Source organism: Chenopodium album, chromosome 6 (assembly GCF_948465745.1).
Source record: "Chenopodium album chromosome 6, dcCheAlbu1.1, whole genome shotgun sequence".
Classification (NCBI taxonomy): Eukaryota; Viridiplantae; Streptophyta; class Magnoliopsida; order Caryophyllales; family Amaranthaceae; genus Chenopodium; species Chenopodium album.
Genome location: NC_137839.1, coordinates 36849145 through 36857507, shown reverse-complemented (window position 1 = coordinate 36857507; position 8363 = coordinate 36849145). Strand labels below are relative to the sequence as shown.

General features: G+C 41.8%; 1 non-coding gene across 1 annotated transcript; it reads right to left on the bottom strand.

Moving 5' to 3' along the window:
* Positions 1 to 6087: 6087 nt before the first annotated feature.
* Positions 6088 to 6193, bottom strand: LOC145637578 (small nucleolar RNA R71). The gene has a single exon (XR_014114346.1). It is a non-coding gene; the product is annotated as a small nucleolar RNA R71 (small nucleolar RNA).
* Between the last annotated feature and the right edge of the window lie 2170 nt (positions 6194 to 8363).

Genomic DNA, 8363 nt, shown 5'->3' with positions numbered 1-8363 from the left:
TTGGACTGGGTCGTCGTCTTCTATAGCCTGTATATATGCTGGTTTGTGCCTTTTTTCGATAGTTAGAGGCATTTGCTCGATATCCGTGGGAATCCTAACCATTGAGGCTAATCTCGCCAAGGCATCAGCTAATTGATTTTCTTCTCTAGGTAGATATGTGTATTCCACCTTCTCTAACTCATCGGTAAGAGTTTCCAGATAGGTTTGGTAAGGGGCTAGGCTTTCACTCCTTACTTTACACCTTTTAGATATTTGATTGATGATTAGAGAGGAATCTCCGAATATCCTTAACTTCTTTACCCCCAAGGCCTACCACACATGCTTCATATTTAGCAGCATTGTTGGTAACGTCGAAATCAAGCTTTATTGAGATTGGGACGTGTTCTTCTTTGGGTGATACTAGTAGCACTCCGACACCACATCCCTTTTGGTTTGAGGCTCCGTCGAAATACAAGGTCCAAGTATCATCTTCGGTGACCATCAAATCTTCATCTGGAAATTCGTTGTCCTGTATTGGTGTCGAGTCTTCTATTGGAAAATCTGCCAGAAAGTCTGACACCACAGATCTTTTAATAGCTTTTTGTGGCATAAACCGTACATCGAACTGGGATAAGTTGACTATCCATCTTGAAATACGTCCATTGAGTGTTGATTTCTCGAACAAGTATTTGAGTGGATCCAATCGAGATACCACGAAAACGGTATGCACCAACATGTAATGTCTCAACTTAGTTGTGGCCCACACCAAAGCGAGGCACAATTTCTCGAGTGGTGTATAGCGTGTTTCGTATTCGAGCATCTTCTTACTTAAGTAATAGATCGTATTCTCTTTGTTTTCTACCTCTTGTGCTAACATAGCTCCCATTGTCTCTTTGGTAAATGTCAAATATAACCTAAGAGGTATTCCGGGAAGTGCTGGCGCTAATACGGGAGGATTTGCGAGATAGGCTTTGATCCGATCAAAGGCTTTTTGAAACTCGTCATCCCATATTACTGGTACATTCTTCTTGAGCTTTTTGAAGATTGGTTCACATATCGTTGTTAGTTTTGATATGAACCTACTTATGTATTGCAACCGGCCAATGAATCCTCGAATCTGTTTCTCGGTTTTGGGCGATGGCATTGACATGATTGCTTTAATGTCTGTTGGATCTATCTCTATTCCTCTAGAGCTTATGACGTACCCCAAGAGCTTGCCTGAGGTGACTCCAAAAGCACATTTTGATGGATTCAACCTCATATTGTATTTTCTTAGCCTTTCAAAAAATTTCCTTAAGGCTACTTGATGGTCTGGACGGTCCTTTGATTTCACAATCATGTCGTCGACATATACTTCAACTTCTTTGTGCATCATGTCATGGAGCAAGGCAGTTGCTGCACGTTGGTAAGTAGCACCTGCGTTTTTTAACCCAAATGGCATTACCGTGTAACAGTAAGTGCCCCATGGTGTGATAAAAGTTGTCTTCTCCATGTCTTCTTCCGCCATGAGAATTTGATTGTACCCTGCGTATCCGTCCATGAATGAGAGAAGTGCGTGATTTGCTGTGTTGTCTACCAGAATATCGATGTGTGGCAAAGGGAAGTCGTCCTTTGGACTTGCCTTATTTAGATCTCGATAGTCGACACACATCCTTACCCTTCCGTCTTTTTTGGAACTGGGACGACGTTGGCGACCCATTCGGGGTATTTGGATACCTTGATGAAACCTGCAGTTATTTGTTTTTGAACTTCTTCTTTTATTTTAAGTGCTACGTCGGGTTTCATTCGACGTAACTTTTGCTTTACAGGTTTCATTCCTGGAATTAATGGTATAGTGTGTTGAGCTATTTCTCTGTTGATGCCTGGCATATCTTCATATGACCAAGCAAATACATCGATAAATTCTTTAAGCAAGTTAATTAAATCGGTTCTTTCTTGTTTATTCAATGTTAGTTCGATTTTAACTTCTCTTTTATGAGTTGAATCATTTGAGATGTCAACTGTTTCAGTCTCTTCAATTACTGGTGTTTTGTTTTCAAGTGTTTCCATTGCTTTAATAAATTCTTTATCTTTTTCATCGTTAGCTAAGCAAAGTTCATCATCTTGGGTTAGGGAAGAACACGAGAAGTAAGGAGAATGAGCGATATTATTATACTCTGAGATCATTACATCAAAGAGTGATATGTCCTCAGGGACTGGATCATTAACTATCCTAGGAGAGGAACAAAGAAGGGGAGGCATTAAAGACTCAGAAGATTCTAAAGGGAAAGACTCTGACTCAGACTCTGACTCTGACGATTCTTCAAACATTGGCCCTTGTCCTGTCGTGATTGATATCTTCCTCCCACTCGGAGTGGTCACCTTGATAGTCTTGCGCCACCCTTGCAGTGATCCTTCAGCTGGAGTAATTAGCTTTGAGGGGTCGAAGTTTTCACTTTGTAGGACCGTTTGAATGAGTGAGGAGTTATCTTCTTCATAAACTGGCTCAATCTTTTCTCGCCCAAACAGTAATCCCATGACGTTAAAGTCAAAACATGGGGGTGTTTTCTCCTTGTGGACGGGAGTTGGGATTTCGTCAGTGAAGTAGCAATCCAAGAAAATCTCGAATCCTGGTTGTCGTATGCCTTTTACAACAAATGGTTCGGGAAATTCATGGCATGGATAGTCCTCTCCTTCTTTTATAAACTGTCCAATAAGCGTAAGAGGGTACTGATCCATTGGAATTGCTTTCTTTTGAATGCGAGCGTCCCTACGTGCTTTCTGTTTGTCCTGGGCTCGCTTGAGATCTTTTCGAGTCGGTTCGAAACCAAGTCCGAAAGTATCTAGTTTAGGGAGGCTAGGTGACTCTATCGATTTTGCTATCCCCTTCTTATTTCCTAAGGTCATCCCAGGGAAGTGTCCTTGTTTCTTTAGCATAGTGTTGATAATCATGTTGGAATGGGGGTCGTGGCAAAGAGATGTCCTTTCATCCTCTTGGATTAAGGAGACTTCTTCGTTAAAGCCCCATAGGTCTTCATCATCTTCGTCATGCTCCACGTTGATGATTGGATTTTCTATTGATTTGATCCTCATTGGCGAAGCATCAATAGTGATGGGTATTCCTCCAACTATGGCTTTCACTTGTTGGTGGAGAGATGAAGGGTTGGCCTTTAGGTCATGGAGCCAAGGGCGTCCTAACAACTGATTGAATGAGGCTTTGATGTCTACCACTTGAAAAGTAGTAGCATGTTCTATTGCTCCTGCCGTCACATTTAGAGTTATTTTTCCAAGAGCTTGACGTCGAGTGTTATCGTAAGCTCTTATTCCTTGTGTGGACGGAGTTAAATCCTCATCTTTTATGCCAAGCATCCTTGCAGTCCTAAGTGGACAGACATTAATAGCCGATCCATTGTCTACAAGAGTCATGGGAACATTCATTCTTTTGCAGACTACTGTGAGGTTTAATGCCTTGTAGTTCTTGTCACCTTCCGGGGGTAAATCTTTATCAGAGAAGGTGATTAAATTAATTGGACTAGGGAGATCACTCGTGAGGAAGTTAGCTAGTCCCTCAGGAGTAGTGTCAGAATCTATCCCGATTTTATCCAAGGCATTCATCACAGCCAACCTATGTTCTCGAGATGTTGCCAGAAGCTTTCATACATTCATCTCCACTTTTGTTTTCTTGAATTGTTTAACGATGTCATTGTCTTCGATGATAGGTATGGGAACTTGTTGTACAGTAGGCATAGGTTGTGTTGAAACGGGAGGTTGTATTCTCCCGGATCTTGTGAGGACGTCTATTGATGAATCTTCTTCAGCCCAAATGTCGTCCGTGGTGTATGATACAGAAGGTGAATGTCTTAATATGTCTTTTAAATAGACATCTTGATAAGTGGCATTTATGCCACTCTTTTATCCTTTTTCTCTAAGGATTCTCCCCTCGTTTGCACTTGTTTGGCCCTCTTTCTAAGCATTTTTACTTAGCTTTGCTTTCTCTTTTCTTTCTCCTTTATCCTCCCTTTTCTTAGTCTTCCCGCTTTGTTCTTATTGTGCTTTTCATGCTTATGCTTTGTAGGAACCATCAAGATTTTCAAGAGGAGGAAGCTAAGCTCAAAGGAAGCTAGAGGAAGCATGATTCAGAAGAGGTTCGGCCGAACCTCCTGATGGTGTGGCCGAACCAAGGTGTGGCCGAACCTGCTCAGTGGTTCGGCCGAACTTCGAGGCAGGGGCAAGATGAAAATTGGCAGTTTTGCAGGAGTGGCCGAACCACAGGAGTTCGACCAGACCAGGATCAGGGAGGTTCGACCGAACCTACCCATGGTTCGGCCGAACCTACCCTGTAGTCCGGCCGAACCTTCCCATTTGTTCGGTCGGACCTCTCCTTTTCTCACCTGACTCTGTACGGACTATATAAGTCCCTTTTTTTTTAGAACGTTTGGGGGGATTAACTTAGTTTTAATTTTTCTACATTTTTAGCTTAATCTAGAGAGAGAAACTTCATTAGTAGAGAGAGAAAGTGTGGATTTCTATTGATGAACTTGGATATTGAAGAAGGAGCTTGATTGAATCTTTGTAAATCTTCATCTTCAATGAATGAGCAATCTCTTACTCTCTTTCTTTACTTTTGTATCTAGTTTTGTTTGCTTATTTTGATTTTCCTTCTTTGCTTATTGATCATGTTGATGCTTATTGATTTGATGATTGATATTGTCTTCAATATGATTTGTGAGTAGTCACCTAGCCAAGGGTGTGGGGATGGTGTAGTTGTTAATTGATTCATGCTTATGATGTTGGGGTTTATGTTAATGGTGATTAAAGTCTTTGTATGCTTGATATTCTTTGGTCTTTCTTGCAAGTGCACATTGTTAGTTGATCAAAGATGAGGCTTTACTAACAAGTAACGGAAGTTGACTTAGTCGAGATTCATTACTATCGATAATTCTTTGTTTGCACCTTCTAATATATGGTTCTAATGTGGAAACATAGAGGCTATGTTAGGAGAAATCGATTAACCCCAGAAGGCGGTTAGATCGAGCTTTATTTCGATATTCTTGCATGCTTAGTTTGCCATTGCTTTGCTTCTGTGTTATTGCATGATCAAGTGACATCTACATCTACCCACTTCCCTTGGTGTTTAGTTATATTGATCTTTAATCATTCTTAATCCTTAGTTTAATCTCTTAGTTATTCATACTTGTTGTCCCGAGATAGCTTAAAGTCTTAAGTAGTGAATGCGGTGTTTATGCATGTCTCCCTGTGGTTCGACCCCTCTATTTACCCTATACACGTATTAGGTTGGTAGAGCGTTATAAATTAATTTGACTTAGGTGTAGTCGCTCAACGACACGATTATTCCCTTGTCAAATTGGCGCCGCTGCCGGGGAAACGGTTTCCATTGCTATTTCATTGCTTGTTTAAGACTATCTCACCTTTATTTGTTAGTGTTTGCTACTTTTGTTACTTGTCAGTGCTTACGTTCTTCTTAGCTTTGTTGTATGAACAGAGGACGAACCCGCTCAAGATCTTTAATTCCCATCGACCCAGAGCTAGAGAGGTCTTTGTCCCTACTTCGAAGAGAAGCAAGAGCAAGGAGTAGAAATTCCCGCACTCCAACGAGAGGAGTAAGAGAATTAGAAGATACTCCACCCTCTTCACCCTCAAGTGAAGAATTAGAAAGCCCTAAATCATCTTCGAATTCAGAAATCAACCCTTTCTCAACCTATAAGTTTGAAAGTAAAGAAGGTTCTAAAATGGGAGAGAATACGCCTTTGAGTCATCTTGGGGCCCCCGAAGCTTTTAGAGCGCAAAGAGGGATCCTAACTCCTACTACTCAAGCCAACAATTTCGAGATCAAGCCTAATTTGATTTCCTTGATTGAGAGGAAACAATTCTCGGGTGGAAAGTTTGAGAGTCCTCATGAGCACCTAAAAGAGTTTGAGAAATATTGTGACACAATAAAGGCCAACAGAGTGACTCAAGAATATATTCGCCTCAAAATGTTTTCATTTTCGCTAATTGGGAGAGGTCTAGAATGGCTAGAGAAGGAGGTGCCTCCTAATTCTCTCACGACATGGGACCAAGTGACTACGGCTTTCTTGAGGAGGTTTTATAACCATAGGAAGACCGCCGAGGCTCGGTCTTTGATTCAAGGTTTTCGCCAAAAGAGTGGTGAGTCTCTAAGTGCGGCATGGGAACGATACAAAGAGCTTCAACGTCAATGCCCACACCATGGGATACCCAAGTATCAACTCATTCACACTTTCTATGGAGGTCTCACACCTCAAGGAAGAACAAGCCTAGACGCCGCGGCCGGTGGTCCAATTATGAACAAAGGAGAGCATGAAGTGGAGTGTATTATAGAGGAAGCCGCAAAGCACTATGATGATTGGTACGAAGGAGAAAGGGATGCTACTTCTAGCAAGGGCGTTTATGCATTGGAGCAAGCCAACGCAATCAACAACCTTTCTACCCAAATCTCCAAAATGACCAAGCAAATGGATGAATTGATGAAAGAAAGGTCCAACCCTCATGGTAATATCTCCCCTTCGACCAAGGGAGGCAATGGTATGGATACTTCCTCCCCCTCTTCTTACAATACAATGCCCCAAGGATGCATGTTTTGTTCTAATTGTGAAACCTATGATCATGATACCTCTCATTGTGTCTATGCTTGTGAAGTTCAACCCCCTTCCCATGAACATGATAGTAATATGGAAAATGTCAATGCTATGAATTTTGCTCCTAGAATGGGAAATGTAGGAAACTTGAGGCCAACCTCCAATCAAATGGGGAATTGGAATCAAGGTGGAAACCATGGTTGGAACCAAAATGGTGGTGGTTATGATAACCAATACCATGGTGGGGGAGGCCCTTCCAATTTCAATGGAAGAGGCTACTCTAACCAAAGAGGATATGGTAATCAAAACCAACAACCTAATTCCCGATACCATGACCATCAAAATCAAAATTTTGGTGACCACGGTAACATGGGAAATAATCAACAAGGCAATGTTCCTAACCAAGGCACGGGAGGCAATAGGGGCCAATTTGTTCCTAACTATGCCCAAACTAATAGGCCCCCGGGTTTCCATCAACCCTAACTTCCTCCACCTCAACAACCTCTTCAACTTGAAGCCCCTCAAATAGATCCCGTGATGGCTAAATTAGATGCTCTTTTAAAAATGCGCGAGGAGGATCAAAAGAAACATGAAGAGGCTCAAAAACGAACCAATGCTCATATGAAAATGCTTGAGACTCAAATTGCTCAACTTGCATCTAATTCATCCCCTTCTTCTTCTTCTCCTTCTTCTTCTCACATCCCAAGTCAAGGAGTCAACCCAAAACCTTTGTATGCCGTGACAACAAGGAGTGGGAAAGTAGTAGGGAGTGACCCTTTAATTGAGGAAGAACCCCAAGAAGAGGCGGAGTTAGAGAATGAGGGTGAAAAACCCAATGAGCCATTGAGTGTTGAAAAAGAAAAACATGTTGAGGTGCTCAGGGAAAAAGAAGCCACCCCCTTGCCCCTAAATCGCCAACCTAGAGAGGAGAAGCTACCCTTTCCACAACGATTTGTGAGAGCTAAACTTGATGCCCAATTTGGGAAGTTTTTAGAAGTCATTAAGAATTTGCATATCTCCGTCCCTTTCGTTGATTCTATGAAGCAAATGCCCCACTATTCCAAATTTTTGAAAGATCTTTTGAGTGGGAGAAGGGAGTGTGAGACGGTGAGTTTAACCGCCAATTGTAGTGCAATTCTTTCCAACAAACTACCTACCAAATTGAAAGATCCGGGTAAATTTTCCATCCCTTGCTCTATCAATGGCATTGAATTTGATAAAGCCTTGTGTGACTTAGGAGCAAGTGTGAGTCTCATGCCCTATTCCGTCTACCAAAAGCTTAGTGTAGGAACCTCTCTCCCACTAACATTACTCTCCAACTAGCGGACCGTTCCGTTAAGTTCCCCATGGGCAAAGTTGAGGACATTCCCCTTAGGGTAGGAAAGTTCACATTCCCCGTGGATTTCTATGTGCTAGAAATGGATGAGGATGAGAGGATTCCTATAATTTTGGGTAGACCATTTCTAGCCACTTCTAGAGCTATCATCGATGTGAAGGAGGGGAAGATATCTTTGAAAATTTACAATGATTCTATTGAGTTTGATTTGAACAATGTCATGCAACAACCCTCCTCAGGTGGTGAATGCTTTAGGGTAGATATTCTTGATACGGTTCTTGATGAATTTTCTCGCTCCCACTTGCATGCCACTAATGATCCCCTTGAAAGTGTGTTGTTGAATGAATCAAAGATAGGTACTCACAAAGAAGACATACAATTCTATGAGGATTTGCTTGAGGAAAGCAAGGAGTGCAAGGGCGCGAGCATGGAAGAAGAAGCTCCTTACATTC